Source organism: Bombina bombina, chromosome 4 (assembly GCF_027579735.1).
Source record: "Bombina bombina isolate aBomBom1 chromosome 4, aBomBom1.pri, whole genome shotgun sequence".
NCBI classification, from domain to species: domain Eukaryota; kingdom Metazoa; phylum Chordata; class Amphibia; order Anura; family Bombinatoridae; genus Bombina; species Bombina bombina.
The window spans coordinates 474,832,886-474,852,673 of NC_069502.1; the positions used below are offsets into that span (position 1 = coordinate 474,832,886).

At 37.7% G+C, this 19,788-nt stretch overlaps 1 protein-coding gene across 1 annotated transcript in view; it reads right to left on the reverse strand.

The window, feature by feature from the left end:
• The window catches only part of CSMD1 (CUB and Sushi multiple domains 1), a 3,127,153-nt gene that overhangs the window by 966,554 nt on the left and 2,140,811 nt on the right, over positions 1 to 19,788 (reverse strand).

A 19,788-nucleotide genomic window follows, 5' to 3' on the forward strand; every position in this document is an offset into this window, starting at 1 on the left:
AAGATCTTAATCAAAATAATCTCGGTCTAAAATTTACAAGTGAGATTAATAGCAAAAGCTTGCATTTTTGGACCTAGAAATAAATATCATTGACAGTAAAATCCACACAAAAACATTTTTTTAAAAAGTGGACACTAATAATTATGTACACATGGAAAGCTGCCATTTGACTAAATGGATAGAGAATATACCCACCAGTCAGTTCACCAGAATTAAGAAAAACTGTAATAATCCTGAAGATTTTGAAACCCAGTCACAAGTTTTAAAAGATAGATTTCTTGATAAAGGCTATGATGAAAAAAATGTAAATACAGCAATTGAGAAAGTGAGGTTAAAAGATAGGGAAGAACTCCTTAGAGGTAAAGAAAAAAGTTCTGTATGTAATAATCAGGTAGAAAAACGAAATATTCCCTTTATAACTAAATTTAACGCTCAACACGGTCACATAAAATGTATTTTAAACAAACTGGCATCTCATAAGAAAGGACCATATACTAGGAGATCACGTGAAAAATCATCCTGAAATTATTTATACTAAGGCAAAGAATTTAAAAAATAATTTAGCCCCAAGTATGTATAGGAGCAATAACAATTGGTCTGATGTGGATTTAAATGGATCTAAATTAATGGTTTTTTTTCCTTGTTGTAGTTGTGTAGCATGTAAATATAGTTCAAAATTAAAGAAAATAACTTCCACCACTAGAGATTACACTTACATTATTAAGGATTTAATTAGATGTAGTGACAAGGGGGTGATTTATCTCCTCCAGTGTTCTTGCAGGAAACAATATTTAGGACAAACCCAGAGAAAATTGAGGGACAGAATAAGAGATCATGTTAATAACATCAAAAATGGCTTTGAAGGCCACTTTGTCTCTAAACATTTCAAGGAATGCCATAATAGTAATGCTAGGGATCTATGCTGGTGGGGTATTAAAAAGGTTAAACAAGACGATAGAGGGGGTGATTTTGAAAGAATGATTTTATATAAAGAGGCAGAACTAATTTATAGTTTTGGTTCGTTAACACCTGAGGGGTTAAATGCTGAATTAGATTTGAATCCATTTTTACATTAAGACAGTTTAGTTTGTTAACTTTAGTTACATTCTAATAAGCTATGCTCATCCCAGTGATATAGGGACCTTTTAAAATTAATCTTAATGTTCTATAATATATGTCTTCACATTAATTTAAGAATACATTGAGTACATATTATAAATGGTCCTTGCCCTATTATCTGACACTGATATTAATATACCTATCTGATAGATTCATTCTAAATTTTAGTATATTTTATATATAAGGTTTTATATCAATGAATTTTAGTATATTATATATTTATTCAACATTGCAATTTCACTTATTTTTTATTTATGTTTTATATATAATTGTTATGGATCCACTATTATAATGCTAAGGTTACACAATGAATTGCTGGATTTTAGGATTTATTTATATATCTTTGTCATAATTTACTTAGTGTATTATAAATAATATATATATTGGCACATTTATTTAAACAACGATTATGAATTTAGTATCTGAATATTCCGTATTATCTCACATTTATAACATTTAAAATATTTTATGAATTTCTGTTTTTAGTTATAGTTTGAATTAAGTTTATTAAGTGATTTATATATGCTTTTAAAATTTTCCTCTTGATGCTAAAAAGAAAGATTGGACTTTACCAATCAGAAATGAATTGATTCTATACAGGAAGTGGTTAAGGCTATAAAAAGGTAGTACATGGATCAGCCTATACATCTTGATAAAGGCCTTCATACGGCTGAAACGCATAGATGCAACACTACTCTCGATTCGTAAGACTTGGAGAGAACTATCACTATTACAGAGCGCTCTGTGTGAACTGATTTCAAACTTCCCGCATTTGGATTTGGAAGCGGAGAAACTCCCTCAGTGATTGGAGGATCACCCCATGTGACAAGTGCTACTACGTCACACGCCAAGAGTTCCCGACGGAGGAAATTCCTAGCTATGAGGAGGACGTGGACACCCAAGAATTAAGGTGATCTCTATACTCCTATCGAGACTCTGAACCTAAGAGAGTCTGCCCTGGATACACAGTCCCGTAGCTTAAGGTATTTATAACTGCATTTTGGAACGCTTTTGCTTCAGTGGAAACAACCATCTTTGAACTGGCTGCCTGTTACCATACAAAGTGCTGAACTTCAGACTGCCTTAACCACTCATTGATCGCTTATTTCCTAAGTACCGTTAAATAACGATTGATTTTTGGACTGAACTGTATTCACAGTATACTAGCATCTTATCAATTTCATTAGATCAATTTTATTAGAGGATATTAATTAAGTATTTTTAGTGTGATCATACAAACCACCAGTGGTATATAAATTGTTATTTATTAGTATAGTAAGTGTTATTTATTGTATGTTTTATATATATATATATTATAATTGTGTCCCATTAAATATTAGTGCATATATTATATTTTTTGTACTTTATGACTTTTATTGCAGTGCTTTTAGATACTCATCTTAACATTGTGTGATTTATTTAAATACCTAGCTTTCTAGCCCCGCATCTTTTTTGTATTATAGATGAGAGGTTTTGTAATTTAATTATTTTTTTTGCGAAAGAGATGATCATTTTAGGGCAATGCACTACAAAAGGCCAATAGTGGGAGAGGTGCGGCGTCGCTCAGTCCACGTCACACGGCAGAACAAATGATCTTTTCCAGAATCCTGAAAGTGGGTAATAGGTCCGTGTTGGAGCGGTGCCAGCACAAAAATAGGTTTGAGCAGACCAGAATACAATGTAGAGAAGGACAGGTGGCACTCCAGGATAAAAGTTAAAAAGTCATTCTTTATTCAAAAATTCTCTAAAATAACAACACTCATGTTGCAAACAAAAGGTGGAGGAGGAGGAAACCTTACATGTTTCGTGCCCTGCGGCACTTAATCATAGGTACAAAAGGCCTTTTTACGGGCTACTGTAATGTTTTAGTGTTAGGGTTTAGGGCTTTTTTTTTTTTGTTGTTTTTTTTTTAATTTTATGGGCCATGTAGTTTATTGTTAGTTTTTTTTTTTTAGACACTGAAGTTCATTTATTTTTGTACTTATTTTTATTTTATTTTTTTTCATTTTTTTGTAACCCTAGTTTAATGGGGTTAATATAGAGGGGGTTAGTTAAGAGGGATAGGTGTTAGTGTAGTTCTAGTTTGCGTTGGGAGGTGGAAGTTTAGGCCTTAATCTCCTAACCACCCCTCATACCTGTATGGAGTTTGATTAGGTTATTATTAATGGTTGCCATTTATTAGGCCTTAAAGGGACAGTTTTCAATAGAATGATTATTGTTTTAAAAGATAGATAATCCCTTTATTACTCATTCCCAGGTTTGCACAACCAACACAATTATATTAATACTAGTGGGAAAGTGGGCAGTCTTATTGTGGCGACAGAAACACCGAACCACCCTGCCATTTTCGGGAGGGCAGTCTATTGTGGTGACGGAATCACCCTGCCATTTTCGGAAAATGGCAGGGTGGTGAAAGAATCCACCTGGATGCAGCTTATGCTTATTCTGCATTCAGGTGGATTCTTTCACCACCCTGCCATTTTTGGAATCCACCTGCATGCAGCTTACGCTGCATCCAGGTGGATTCCGAAAAAGGCAGGGTGGTGAAAGAATCCATCCAGGTAGATTCTTTCACCACCCCTTTTGCTCTCTCTCCCCCCTCTCTTTTGCTCTCTCTCCCCCCTCTATTTTTCTCTCTCTCAACCCTGCTCTCTTTTGCTCTCTCTTGCCCTCTTTTGTTCTCTCTCCCCCCTCTTTTGATCTCTCTCCCCTCCCTCTCTATTGCTCTCTCTCTCCCCCTCCCCCTCTTTTGCTCTCTCTCTCTCCCTCTCTATTGCTCTCTCTCTCCCCCTCCCCCTCTTTTGCTCTCTCTCTCTCTCCCCTCTCTTTTGCTCTCTCCCCCTCTCTTTTGTGCTCTCTCCCCCTCTATTTTGCTCTCTCTCCCCCTCTCTTGCTCTCTATCCCCCCTGCTCTCTTTAGCTCTCTCTCGCCCTCTTTTGCTCTCTCTAACCCCTCTTTTGATCTCTCTCCCCCACCTCTTTTGCCCTCTCCCCCCCCCTTTCTTTTGCTCTCTCTTCCTCCTCTCATTTGCTCTCTCTCTCCCCCCTCTCTTTTGCTCTCTCTCTCCCCTCTCTTTTGCTCTCTCTCTCCCCTCTCTTTTGCTCGCTCTCTCTCCCCTGTCTTTTGTGCTCTCTCCCCCTCTGTTTTGCACTCTCTCCCCTCTCTTTTGCTCTCTCTCTCTCCACCCTCTCTTTTGCTCTCTCTCTCCACCCTCTCTTTTTCTCTCTATCTCCCTCCTCTATTTTGCTCTCTCTCTCACTCATCTCTTGCTCTCTCTCTTCCTCCTCTATTTTGCACTCTCTCCCACATCTCTTTTGCTCTCTCTTTCCCCCCTCTCTTTTGCTCTCTCTCTCCCCCCTCTCTTTAGCTCTCTTTCTCCACCTCTTTTTTGCTCTCTCCCCCTCTCTTTTGCCCTCTCTCTCCCCCTCTATTTTGCTCTCAACCCCTCTCTTTTGCCCTTTCTCTCCCCCTCTGTTTTGCTCTCTCCCCCTCTTCTTTTTTGCTATCTCTCTCTCCCCCTCTCTTTTGCTCTCTCTCTCCCCCTCTCTTTTGCCCTCTCTCTGTCTCCCCCTCTATTTTGCTCTCTCCGCCTCTCTTTTGCCCTTTCTCTCCCCCTCTGTTTTGCGCTCTCCCCCCTCTCTTTTGCTCTCTCGCTCTACCCCCTCCTCTCTTTTTTCTCTCTCCCCCCCCTCTCTTTTGCTCTCTCTCTCCACCTCTATTCTGCTCTCTCTCTCCCCCCTCTCTTTTGTGCTCTCTCTCTTTGGCACTCTCTCTCTCCCCCTCTCTTTTGTACTCTCTCTCTCCCCCTCTCTTTTGCGCTCTCTCTCTCCCCTCGCTTTTGTGCTCTCTCTCCCCCCTCTCTTTTGCTCTCTCTCCCCCCCCTCTTTTGCTCTCTCTCCCCTCTCTTTTTCTCTCCCTCCCTCTCTCTTTTGCTATCTCTCTCTCCCCCCTCTCTTTTGCTCGCTCTCTCTCCCCCCTCTTTTTTGCTCTCTCTCTCCCCTCCCTCTCTTTTGCTCTCTCTCTCTCACCCACTATCTTTTGCTCTCTCTCTCCTCTCTCATTTGCTCTCTCTCTCCCTCCTCTCTTTTGCTCTCTCTGTCTCCCCCTCTTTTGCTCTCTCTCCACTCTCTTTTCCTCTCTCTCCCCCCTCTCTTTTGCTCTCTCTCCCCCTCTCTTTTGCTCTCTTTTCCCCCTTTATTTTGCTCTCTCTCCCCCCTCTCTTTTGCTCTCTCTCCCCCCTCTTTATTTTATCTCTCACCCTTCTCCATCTCCCCCCTTTTTTGCACTCTCTCACCCCTCTTGTGTGCTCTCACACAGACAGCCACAGCTCCTCCCGCCCAGCCCCGCCCAACACTGCCCAACCCCGCTACTGCCACACCCCAGCTCCACCTCTATCATGCCCCCTCCACCCGTCATGCCCTGGCTCTGTCCCTTCATGTCTGGCTGGTCCCGCCCCCTTCATGTTTGGTCGTCCATGCCCCCTTCATGCCCGGTTGTCCACGCCCCCTTAACGGATCAGGTGCCAGGTCAGTTTGCCCAGACCTCCTACACCTCCACCAGCAGAAGATTGTTACAAACAGTAACACACACAGTGTCACCGTCTGTAGCTATCAGGCATCTGGCATCATATGGAAGCGGAGCACTGATCGCGCTCTGGCTCCATATGCAGCAGATGCCTGAAGCTTCAGGAGCTCCAGCTCTCAGCTGTTATGCTACGGCTGAGAGTTGGAGCTCCTGAAGCTGTCTCTCTCTGAGGTGGCTGTGCACGCATCCAACATTCCTTTAAGGATGCATGTACAGCTGCCAATGGCGACATTACAAACACAATTATAGTATAGATACATTTTACCTCTGTGATTACCTTGTATCTAAGCATCTTTTGACAACCCCCTGATCACATGAATTTGACTATTTTAAATCTATTGAGTTGCATTTAGTACTGTGTTGTGCTAACTCTTAAATAACTTCCCGGGCGTGAACACAATGTTATCTATATGACTCACATGAACTATCAGTCTCCTGTTGTTAAAAGCAAATACAAACACATGTAAGAGGCTGTCAATACCGTCTTTGAAACAGGCAGAAATTTAGAGGTTTAAATGTTATATTAATCTAACAATGCTGGTTGTGCAAAGCTGGGGAATGGGTAGTAAAGGCATTATCTATATTTTAAAACAATAACAAATTTTGTGTAGACTGTCCCTTTATTATCCTAACCACTCCTCATACCTGTATGGGGGTTGATTCAGTAATTATTGCTGGTTACTATTTTTTAGACCTTAATCTTCTACCCACCTCTCAGGGGGTTTAGTAGGTTATTATTGATGGTTACCATTTATTAGGCCTTAATCTCCTAACCACTATTGTATATAAATTAAAATGAGTTTATTTTTTACTGTTGTGTTTTTTTATTGTAAACATAAATATATTTTAACACTGATATGCATGTTACAAAAGGCATTAGTATTACAATTGTAATATTGCTAAACAGGCATGCAGGTAAGTAATACTATAATTATAATGCTACTGTCTTTTATAACATACATATCTATTTTAAACATATATTTATAATTAAAACTATAAACACATCAAGCAAGAATATCTAAATTTTAATTTATATATCCAATACTTAAACTAATATGCATTATACATGATGTAGATTGTAGATATAATGTAGTTAGGTCTTGCATTGATTTGCATGTATATTGCATAATGGTTTAAGTATTGCATATACATTGAAATGTATTAATGCTAGCTTGTGTTTATTAGTGCTAATATATATATATATATATATATATATATATATATATATATATATATATATATATAAATATATATATATATTTAAATAAATATATATATATATATATATATATATATATTTTTTTATATACAGGGAGTGCAGAATTATTAGCCAAATGAGTATTTTGACCACATCATCCTCTTTATGCATGTTGTCTTACTCCAAGCTGTATAGGCTCGAAAGCCTACTACCAATTAAGCATATTAGGTGATGTGCATCTCTGTAATGAGAAGGGGTGTGGTCTAATGACATCAACACCCTATATCAGGTGTGCATAATTATTAGGCAACTTCCTTTCCTTTGGCAAAATGGGTCAAAAGAAGGACTTGACAGGCTCAGAAAAGTCAAAAATAGTGAGATATCTTGCAGAGGGATGCAGCACTCTTAAAATTGCAAAGCTTCTGAAGCGTGATCATCGAACAATCAAGCGTTTCATTCAAAATAGTCAACAGGGTCGCAAGAAGCGTGTGGAAAAACCAAGGCGCAAAATAACTGCCCATGAACTGAGAAAAGTCAAGCGTGCAGCTGCCAAGATGCCACTTGCCAACAGTTTGGCCATATTTCAGAGCTGCAACATCACTGGAGTGCCCAAAAGCACAAGGTGTGCAATACTCAGAGACATGGCCAAGGTAAGAAAGGCTGAAAGACGACCACCACTGAACAAGACACACAAGCTGAAACGTCAAGAGTGGGCCAAGAAATATCTCAAGACTGATTTTTCTAAGGTTTTATGGACTGATGAAATGAGAGTGAGTCTTGATGGGCCAGATGGATGGGCCCGTGGCTGGATTGGTAAAGGGCAGAGAGCTCCAGTCCGACTCAGACGCCAGCAAGGTGGAGGTGGAGTACTGGTTTGGGCTGGTATCATCAAAGATGAGCTTGTGGGGCCTTTTCGGGTTGAGGATGGAGTCAAGCTCAACTCCCAGTCCTACTGCCAGTTTCTGGAAGACACCTTCTTCAAGCAGTGGTACAGGAAGAAGTCTGCATCCTTCAAGAAAAACATGATTTTCATGCAGGACAATGCTCCATCACACGCGTCCAAGTACTCCACAGCGTGGCTGGCAAGAAAGGGTATAAAAGAAGAAAATCTAATGACATGGCCTCCTTGTTCACCTGATCTGAACCCCATTGAGAACCTGTGGTCCATCATCAAATGTGAGATTTACATGGAGGGAAAACAGTACACCTCTCTGAACAGTGTCTGGGAGGCTGTGGTTGCTGCTGCACGCAATGTTGATGGTGAACAGATCAAAACACTGACAGAATCCATGGATGGCAGGCTTTTGAGTGTCATTGCAAAGAAAGATGGCTATATTGGTCACTGATTTGTTTTTGTTTTGTTTTTGAATGTCAGAAATGTATATTTGTGAATGTTGAGATGTTATATTGGTTTCACTGGTAAAAATAAATAATTGAAATGGGTATATATTTGTTTTTTGTTAAGTTGCCTAATAATTATGCACAGTAATAGTCACCTGCACACACAGATATCCCCCTAAAATAACTATAACTAAAAACAAACTAAAAACTACTTCCAAAACTATTCAGCTTTGATATTAATGAGTTTTTTGGGTTCATTGAGAACATGGTTGTTGTTCAATAATAAAATTAATCCTCAAAAATACAACTTGCCTATTAATTCTGCACTCCCTGTATATATATATATATATATATATATATATATATATATATATATATATATTAATATATTTTTAGTATTCCAAGGCTATCTTTTCTTCTATTTTTGTACTACAGACTACAAGGAGTCCTTTCTTTGCCTTGGACCCGGATTCCCCATATTACGACTTTTACCCCCCTGGAGTCTGAGATACAGCACGTTGATGAAGCAACCTCCCTATTCGCCAGTGCCTACATTGGATGACGTCATACCCGGAAGTGAGAACGCACACAGACAGCAAGGATGGAGGTGTGAGGTAGTTGTCCACACTGGAGCTGTGATTTCCTCAACGCATGGTCTGCTGAGCCTGAGCCTGATGTGTTCCTGTTCCCTGAGAGTGGTAAAGCTGCAGTAGCAGACGGGTGAGTGACTTTTGCCCTTCCACAAGGTGGATGCTACAGAGCTTTGATGCTTTACTTTTGGGCTTCATTGTACTGGTGTTAGGGTTTGTATTAGGGGTTTGTGCACATTCTGAACTTTTCAGTGAAATGGGGAGCCGTTTGTTATAGCATTTTTATCTACAGGACGGCTTATACTGAGAGGGACTGTTCTCTAGTATTGTTTATTTTGTCCGTGCTTCCTATCTTTTAAGTCTTCCTATCATCATTATTTGGGGACAATTCTTTATATATTCTCACTTCACGTGTGAGCTTACTGCCATGGATGTACAGGAAACCACACAGTTTTATTCCCTTCTACCGGTTGATGACAGTGATTTTAATGGCTTAGAGTTGGAGGACTTTCTTTCTGCCCAGTCATCAGACATCAAATTGGGAGATCTATTCTACTCCCTGGAAATTATGAGACTTAAAGAAGTACATTTAAAGTTGGACACTTGGATTCTGAATAAGTACCTGGGTCTCAATATGATTCTGAGATGTCCTAGAGTTAAAAAAATTCCCAATTTTGATGTTACAGATAATGATTTCATTGGTGAATGGAACAGTATTATTTCAGAATTCTCTATTAGGTTAATGACAATGTTGGTTAAATACAACAATGATCAATTGTTGGTTGTTAGAAATAACATTGTTAAAATTCAAGCTATAATTATAAAGATCATGTTGAATATGGTAAATTTTATATATTATTGGAAGGAAAAATTGAAAGTTCTAGAAAAAACTTATACAGGTTAAACACACTAAATTTCTGCGTGACCAGAGAGATTATCAAAGTGATCTAGTTTTTATATGGCAGAAACCAAGAAGGTTTAGAAATAGAGAGAACAGAAACAAAACTGATAAAATAGAACACAATGACCCAAGCGGTGATAATTTATTAACAAGTCTACCACGTAGGTGCAGCCGCCATAAGTCTAACAAGAGAGTCACCTTTAGTCCTGATACCATTATCCTTAGCAGCAGCATCTACATCAGGTGATGAATTCTAAGGCCCAGAGATAGATAACCTCAGTGTTGCCATAAGCTCTGATGACACAATACAATCATTACAGGTGACATGTTCTTCAGATAATACTATGGCAAGTAAAGACCCAGGAGCTAGGCCAAAGATCATTAGCTCAGTTGCACAGCCTAAGGCAATACGGACAAATACTAATAATACTATCATGGACTAATCTGACTGAGTCAGGTACCACTACTTTCACTACCCAGGTTTTTTTTCCTGCCCTAAAACAACCCACAGGGGGAGGGACAAGTACCGTAATGAACAAGTCTATGAAAACACCTCACAGGTATTCTCTCAGGGATATGAAAGCAGTAAATCGCCCTCTTTAGGTAGTGTTATCAACCTGTCCTCATATACGCTGACTAATGCCGAATTGAGTGTATTGAATTATGGTCTAGGCTTTTGTCCTGTCAAACAGTTAAATTTATTTCAAACCATCTTGTGAATAAGTTTATTCACAAGATTACCTTGTGCAAACATTTTCATTCTCATGATACACTACCCCATTCCACTAACACTAATACAGATTTTCCCACTACTAGTACAGATCATCAGAATGTTCTCAGTTTTCAAGAGGCATGTGACTTAGCAACTTTAGAAGATCTCTACAGTGTCCATGAGGAGGATAATGAACCCACGGGTGATCGCATCCTGAAGTTTAGGCCTCAGTCCTTTTTTTATCCCATTCAAAGTTGAGGGAAAACTTTGGAACTTTTCCACAAAAAGGTGATTGAGGAACTTAAACTTTTGGATGAACCAAGAACAACCAACACTCATAAACTCTCCTTGAAGGAAAAAGAGGCAATAAACTCTTTAAAAAATAACTCTTCAATAGTAATAAGACAATCTGATATGGAAGGCAGTGTGGTTGTTCTTGACAAAGATACTATATAGGTGAAGCCTTTCGCCAGTTATCTGACACCAACACTTATGTTACTTTGTCACGAAACCCAGTCAGAAATTATGAAAAATCATTGCATCACATACTGGATGATGGACTGCATCTGGGCATTCTGGATGAACAAACTATGAAATATTTGAGTGTAGGACATCCTATCACACCAATATTTCATCACCTACCAAAGGTACATAAAAGCCTACACAATGTGGTCGGACGACCAATAGTGTCAGGCATTGGCTCCCTTTTGGAGCCTTTTTCAGAGTGGCTAGATGCAGTTATCCAACCTATGGTACTTAATCTTCTTAGTTACCTCAAGGATACTACACATGTTTTGCAGTTGGTTAAGAATTTTCCCTGGACTGCTAGCTGTAGTTGGCTCACGATAGACGTGGTGTCACTCTATACTAGTATACCACATGAATTGGGCATCAAAGCTCTAAAATTTTTCTTTGAGCAACAGGATGATTTGGATGCCCAAACTGTGGAATACATTATAATGGTCACTTGTTTTTTGCTGCAGCATAATTATTTTTCTTTTGAGGGCATTTGCTATCTGCAGAGACAAGGGACCGCCATGGGTGCTAAATATGCACCATCCTATGCCAACATTTTCATGGAATAGTTGAAGCGGTCCTTTGTCTATGCAGATAGCAATCCATTCTCACAACACATTTTGTTTTACCATCAATTTATAGATGATCTGCTGCTTATTTGGAACTCTGATAAACAAGAAGCAGAGGATTTTGTACACTACTTAAATGATTGTGACAATGGAGAGAAATTTACACATGAGTGGAACCTTAAAGGGACATTGAACCCAATTTTTTTCTTTTGTGATTCAGATAGAGCATGCCATTTTAAGTAACTTTCTAATTTACTCCTATTATCAATTTTTCTTCATACTCTTGCTATCTTTATTTGAAAAATAAAAGTGTAGAACCTTGGACAGCACTTGTTTATTGGTGGATGAATTTATCCACCAATCAGCAAGAACAACCCAGGTTGTTCACCAAAATGGGCCGATATTTAAACTTACATTCTTGCTTTTCAAATAAAGATATCAAGAGAATGAATAACATTTTCTAATAGGGGTAAATTAGAAAGTTGCTTAAAACTGCATGCTCTATCGGAATCACAAAAGAAAAAATTTGGGTTCAGTGTCCCTTTAATTTTTTAGACATCACTTTGATTGGCCAACCTGATTCTAGTAGTATTCAGACCAAAATATATTGGAAAAAATTACATTATTAAAATACATTAATTCATAACAAGAGTGCTCAACCCCAACATGTATTTAAAGGCATTATTAAAGGACAGTTTCTTAGAGCTAAAAGAATCTGTAATACAGAGTCAGATTTCCTTAAAGATACTTCAGTTATTAAAGAACGATTAACTTCCAGAGGATATCGTTCACAGATGCTGAATAGGATAGCCAAAGAGGTAGCTGTTATGGAAAGAAAAGATACACTACGGTCCAAAAAGACAGCTAACTAAAACAAAAATGATGACAACCGAATGCTGTTTATTACACAGTATTCCTCAGATTCCTATTCCATCTGTAATAGCTTAAAGAAATTATTCCCTTTGCTATATGGAGGTGGAGACCTGAGGAAGATTTTTGAACAGGGGTTCAAATGTGTCTATTCAAGAAATGTTTCACTAGGGAACATCCTCTCTCCTAGTCAGTTACCACGCAAAGAACCTACCACTTCATGGTTAAGTGTTAATGATACATATAAATGTGGGGTGGCCAGATGCAAGGCGTGTGAGTATCTTACTGAGCAGAGAAATTACGTCCTATGTTACACAACAATCTTTTCCTACGAAAGGTTGTATAAAATGTTCTTCAAAATATGTAATTTATCTAATTGTTGCCAATATGTGGGCATGACCACTAGAGATGTCCGAACCCGAATACGGGAGCATTTGGGGTACAATAAGTATGAGAGACATTGTTCAGCGCTCTCACACCACTTTTTGGAGGCTCATAATAAAGATGTCACTGCATTTAGAAGAAGAGCCATAGAAGCCATCAGACAACCACCAAGACATCTATTGGATTTATAAATGACAAACTCAGGTTCCCAGTGGATATAATTCTGAGTTTGACATTATCAATCATTGGTATTAAATCATTCATAGTTATTCTTGCCTACCCACTATACCATTATCCTGTATTTTCATAGTATTTTTGATATATTAAGGGTACCATGGGTCTTTAATAATAATTTACTAACAGTAAAGGCTGTTCTGTATTTTTTGTTTGAACGCCATATATATATTTTTAATAATAATTGTTACATTATTGTTTCCACATACCCAGCTTTAGGTTTGAGCCCATGGGGCATATGTATGAATGTACAAATGGAGCTTGATGCCCCTGCAGGCTTGCCAGAAACAGCAATTATGAAGCAGGGGTCACAAAGACCGCTACTCAATAACCTGTCCGCCTGCTCTGAGCAGGCGGAAAGACATCGCCACAATACAACCCTGCTGGCGGCTGATTTAGCGAGGTCTGGCGGACCTGATCCGCAGTGTCGGATCAAGTCCGCCAGACCTTGATACATATGCCCCCATATATACATATTTATGTAAATAGTATTGTAGAAACTTTTATATTTTGTTGCTTTATACACTTTATTACCAGTGTTATTGTTATTATATTTATATCTATTGATATACTGTGTTTATAATGCTTTCTGAATGTTATCATTAATCATGTAATTACCTCCAATGTTAATATCTAATCTAATGCCATTAGATAAAATAAACTTACCTGTTATTTTATTTATAATTATGTAACCAAATCCACTGAAAATTATTTACTATTCATATGTATGGACAGCACTGTATTTAGTTAGGCACAATATTATTACATCTTCTAATTTTAATTGTTTAGATAGTATAATCACATAAGGTATTTACATATGACATTATCTTTTATCCATTTATGTACTATTACTGTATATAAGGTATGAAAGGGATTAAGTGGGAGTGTTTTTACCTACATTTTCTGCCAATAGCTGTGAAGGTTTCACCTTTTAAGCCAGCATTGCATTGTGTCTAATTAGATCTATAATTACGGCACCTGCCGAAACCCATAGGATCTGTTAGTCCAGTGAAAAGATTTTGTACACTGTATTGGCAATTTTAAGCTCTACATGCTTAACAAAGTTTGGAGTATTTTAATACCATTCCTATTTCAAGGCTATCTTTTCTTCTATTAATATATTTTTATGTTTTCGTAGTCAGTAGCATTAAATTATGTTTGTTCATAACAGGCATGCAGTTATGTAGAACTATAATGTTAATTATACTATCTTTAATTAGAAATAATAAACACAACAAGCAACAGTAATTACATTTTATATGCAAATATTTAAACATTATGCATTCTACATAGCAATGCATCATTTTAAACATTGAATATTTATGTGTAGGGCCTTAGCTTCTACAGTTAGTTTTAGTTTATGGCAGATTAGGGGTTAATGTTTAAATGATATGCTTTGGCATGTACAGTAGATATCCTAAAAGGGATTTAATGGTTGCTTGCTATTTTAAACATAAACATATATTTACAAATATATGTTTATGTTCAGGGCCGGACTGGGAAACCAGACCATCCCTGGAAATGTTTGAAGACCAGCCCCAGACCCCGCCCCCTCATCCCCAGACCCCGCCCCCTCTTATTTCAGAGTTAATTTCAGGAAAAGCAAGGGAACAAAATATTGAAAATATTTTTTTTTAATTAACATTTTATGGGGAGTTTATTTGATAATTATTTTTTTATCTCCAGCACTAGTTTCATTGATTGCATCATAGGAGCTGATGAAAGCTTATTATTTTCATACACCCCCGGTGTACTATTCGTCAAGAGTTGGACAGAGCCATAAATTAGGAAGCTAAATAAACTGATATATTTATCATACCAAGTATATGGAGCTACATTTTTCTACTGTGTGTTTGCCCCATTATTCATCTGACTGAAAATGATCATTAGCTGATTGTGATTTTGTTATTTAAATTATTAACATATTGGATTATATTATGAGACACAAGGAGGGGTTAATGTTGCTATGGGCGATGTGAAATAATTGTAATTATTGAGCATTATTATATCCTTATAATAATATTATTAATAATAATAATATATTATTATTAATAATATTATTATTATTATTATTATTATAAGGATATAATAATTCTCAGTAATATTACTTGCTGCCCTCTGACAAAGGGGGTTAAATATATAAATATAGTACATATATATTGTACATATACTTGCTATTTTATCCTTGCTTGTAATATTACCTTGATGTTCTAAGGCTTTGCAATTATATTTGTAATAAAAAAGTTTTTTGGTATTTTACAAAAGTATTTCTGCCTGGAATTTTTACTAAACAAGCAAGCCACTACCAGACACTTCATTCTCCTGAGGGGAGCTGCATACCGGAGAGAGCAAGCTGGTTAGCTCTGATCACCAGCCTACTTCCACAAGCACACTGGTGTGCTCTGATTTATTGTGAGTACCCTGTGCATAGAATACCAGTTGCCTGTTTTTATATTGTCCATATCAATACACACATTTGTGCGCCTCTCTTTATCCATTTCTACAGAAGCTCTAATTCCTTGTCGGGGAAATTTGGAGAGTGCAGCCGGAGGAGGCGGGTTTCCTGCAATATTTGAGGACCTCTACCATTACAATTTTGCATCAGAACTTTCGTTATTGAGACCAAAGGACTTGATGTACCAAAGTTGATTATACCACCAATTAATGAGGTTCCCCTTCCATTCCAATACGCAATTGTTGTATATATGCATTTTTTCTGAATATGATGCTATTTTTTGAATTGTGTTGACCTGCAAGCATTTACCGTTACTCGCATAGGTAGCGCCCTCTGGTGACTAAGGTCACTTTTATTAACAGAATGATATAGAAGTTCCATAATATTCATTGTGTTTTAACACATAATTCACTTTGCGGGTACATTACTAAAATAATAATAATAATAATAATAATAGGAAATTATAAAATTCACAACTTACTGTAACAAAAGACTGATATATCATAAGAGTGACAATGTAAAATTCCTATGATAGTCATGGAGTAAGCCATGGTAGTTTTTAAGTGGTTGGAGTTTAAGAGGTCTGGTAGTCTTATAGGTGCATAAAGTAGTCTTAAAGGGTTAGGAGGTCAGGTAGTCTTCAAAGGGTAGGGGTTCAGTGAGTCAGAAAGTTTTAAAAGGTAAGAGGATATGTTAGTTCTAAACAGGAAGGGCGGTAGGCTGGTGATAGTCTTATAGGGTAATAAAAAGTAGATGGTCTCAAAGGGACAGGAGCTAGTGGGGGTAAGGGTGTCAAGTTTTCATAATCAGAAGGATAAAGAGAAGTTAGACTTAAAAGGAAATGAGGTCAGGTAGTCTGAAAGAGACATAGGTAAAAGAGATCAAGCAACATCAAAGGTGGTAGGAATAAAAAGTCCTAAAGAGGCAATAAGTAAGGTAGTCTTAAATGGGCATACGCTATACTAGTAGATAGTGTAAAAGAATTAGGGTGAAAATACTCTTAAATGTAAAATGTAGATAATCTTAAACAGGTAGAGGTTAGAGGGATAAAGGTGGCAGGTAATCTTAAACAGCAGAGAGTCAGGTAGTATTCCTCACACTGGGGGTAGGCTGATAGAAAGTCTTAAATGGCAGAGCATTAAGGGACCAGGTACTCATAAAGGGACAATGTGTAGTCTTATAGGGGCTGGGTAAATTAGACTTAAAGAGGTAGGGGGTAAGGTTATCCTAAAACGTCAGTACGTAGACTGGTAGATAGTCTCAATGGGATGGGATAAGGGGGCAAAGTAGTCTTAAAGGGACATTAAACACATGTTTTTCTTTCATGACTCAGAAAGACCATACAAATGTTAACAACTTTTCAATTGACGTCTATTATCACATTTGATTCATTCTCTTTGTATCCTTTGTTGGATGCAAAGCAGAGCACTACTGGGAGCTAGCTGAACACATCATATGACTCAATGACAAGAGGCATATATGTGCAGTCACAAATGATCAGCCAGCTCCCTTTAGTGCATTGCTGCTCCACAGCCTACTTAGGTATACTTTTCAACAAAGGATACCAGGAAAACAAAATAAATTAGAGAACAGAAGTAAATTGGAGAAATGTTTATAATTGTTTGCTCTATGAGGATCATGAAAAACAGAACTGGGTTTCATGTCCCTTTAACAAGCAAAGGGTTAAGGGGACATAAAGTCTTAAAGCAACTGGGAATAATCTTAAAATGACAAGAGGACAAGTAGATGTAAAGAAGCAGTAGGTAGCTTTACACTACTTACTCTCCTGTCCCCTTAAGACTGTTACCCTCTACCCCTTTAAAACCACTTCCTCCTACACCTTAAGACTGTTTCCCAGCACCTTTTTAAGAATATCTTCCCCTATCCCTTGAAAAACACCTGCCTCTATAAGACTATCTACCCATCTTACGTTGCCCTTTAAGGCTATCTATCTTGTGCCTCTTTAAGACAACATAACCCCTTAAACCCCCATCCTCCTGAAGACTACTTGACCCTCTGCCCCTTTAGGATTATATACCCATACTCCTCTCCTTAACCTTCTGCCCACTAAAGACTGCCTGCATTTTTAAGACAATTTCTTTTACCCATTTAAATATATCTTCCTCTATACCTGTAAATCAATCTCCCTGTACCCTTTTTAGACTATCTAACCCCTAACTCCTGTCCCTTTAAGACTATATACCCCCTATCCCATTACATCTATCAATTCCGGTGCCTTTAAGATTATCTAACCATTTCCCTTTAAAATTATTTGCACTGCACCTTTATGAGTACTTCCCATATCTACCTACTTCCTTGTCCCTTTAAGACTTCCTGACCCCCTTCCCCTTTAAGACTATCTTCCCTATATCAGTTATCTTTAATGCTACCTGATCCCCTGCTCCTTTAAATCTACCAGAACTCTTACTATCACTTTTAGACTATATACCCCTATTCATTTAAAATTATGAACCCCAACTCCCTGCCCCTTTAGACTACCGTACACCGAATGCTTTAAGACTACCAGGCCCCCATCCTCCTTTGCTCTGTAAGAATACTTGACCACCTAGTACCCTCTTCCTTTAACACTACCTGACTTTATCCCCTACTTCCCATATCTACCTCCTTCCTTGTCCCTTTAAGACTATCTTCCCTATATCACTGATCTTTAATACTACCTGATCCCCTGCTCCTTTAAATCTACCAGAACTCTAAACCCTTCTGCCTCTTGACTACCTGATCCTCTACGACTTTAAGAATACCTGACCCCAACCCATTTCCCTTTAAGACTATCTACCCTTACACTTTTAAGATTATCTTTCCTACCCATGTAATACTATTCTCCCTACTTTTTCAAAACAATATCCCTCTATCACTTTTAGACTATATACCCCATATGCATTTAAGATTATGAACCCCAACTCACTGCCCCATTAGACTACCTTACACCTAATGCTTTAAGACTACAAGGCCCCCATCCCCCATTTCTCTGTAAGAATACTTGACCCCCTAGTACCCTCTCCCTTTAACACTACCTGACTTAATCCCCTACCCCTTTAAGACTATCTAGCCCTAACCCCTAATCATTTAAGACCTACTGATCCCTAAGCCCCTCCCTTGAAATGGTTATTCCTTTGAATTGTTAATCTTTTGAAAAATATATTTTTTTATCTGTCGCCCCTTTAAAATATTTTTTCATTTTTGTTGGTGCCATTCTTTTGATACAGTATATATTTTATTATTTTGTTATATCACTCCTTTAATCTATCACTCCTTTAAACGGATAAAGTTGCAGGGTTAGCCGACAGCCGTGAGAAGTCTGCAGTGTGCATTTTCTTAGAATTAGAAAACACACAACTTTTAGAGCTAAATTACATAACAAAGGAGCAAAATATATACTAAGCCACCGAAGATCCTGGTTATGTGCATCGAACCAGTTAAATCCTTTGATAAGTAAAATATTCTGCTTGTATTTGAATCCAAAATGTGCACCCATTTATGCTCTAATATTTATGAAAATGAATGTCCATATACACAGTTTTATTCACCATATTTGAATGGTAGTGTTGTGCCAAATGCTGAGCAGTGCTACTGATTACATTGTAAAGTGGTTACCACTGCCTGTACCACTTTCTAAAGGATGGATACTAGATAAAACAATTGTATGAGTGAATTAGAAAACAGTAGATTGGAATGAAAAAACATGAAACAAGGTTCATGCATGGTTAAATGTTGGCATATATTTTATTATCTAGTTCCAGCTGTAACCAGTCCTCTCAGGCTTCTATTTATGATTCATTCAGCTTTCCAGTTAGTTAGAAATAGGCTGAACTATAGTAATATTGGGGATAAATTCTCAAAGAATATAAAACTCTCCAATAAGACTATTTGCCATTAATCTCAACTGTTTTATTTTATTTTAATTATCTTGGCAGTGATTCTTGAAATTGCTTGCCAGTGTCCACATTAATGAATTATATAAACTTATATTTTTGATGGTGATAATTATCATTATTATTACTAGGAGTAAAATTGTGTTTCATAGCAAAAATTGCTAGTTATACAGTCACTTTCTGAAAAACAGAAAGTTTCCATTTCTTTTAGTGTTACCTATCTATATACATATTGTGCCCCATTGTCAAAGAAACAAGTGGACACGCTTCTTCTCAACTCAATAAGTTGTCCGCTCGCCTTCACTACATACAGGCATCAGATAAACAGGATCAGCTGCCTGTCTGTATAATTGCACGCACAAGTGAGCATGTAATGCCTGCCCCTTCTCTCGCAGAACCAATTGAGTGAGAGAAGGGATTGT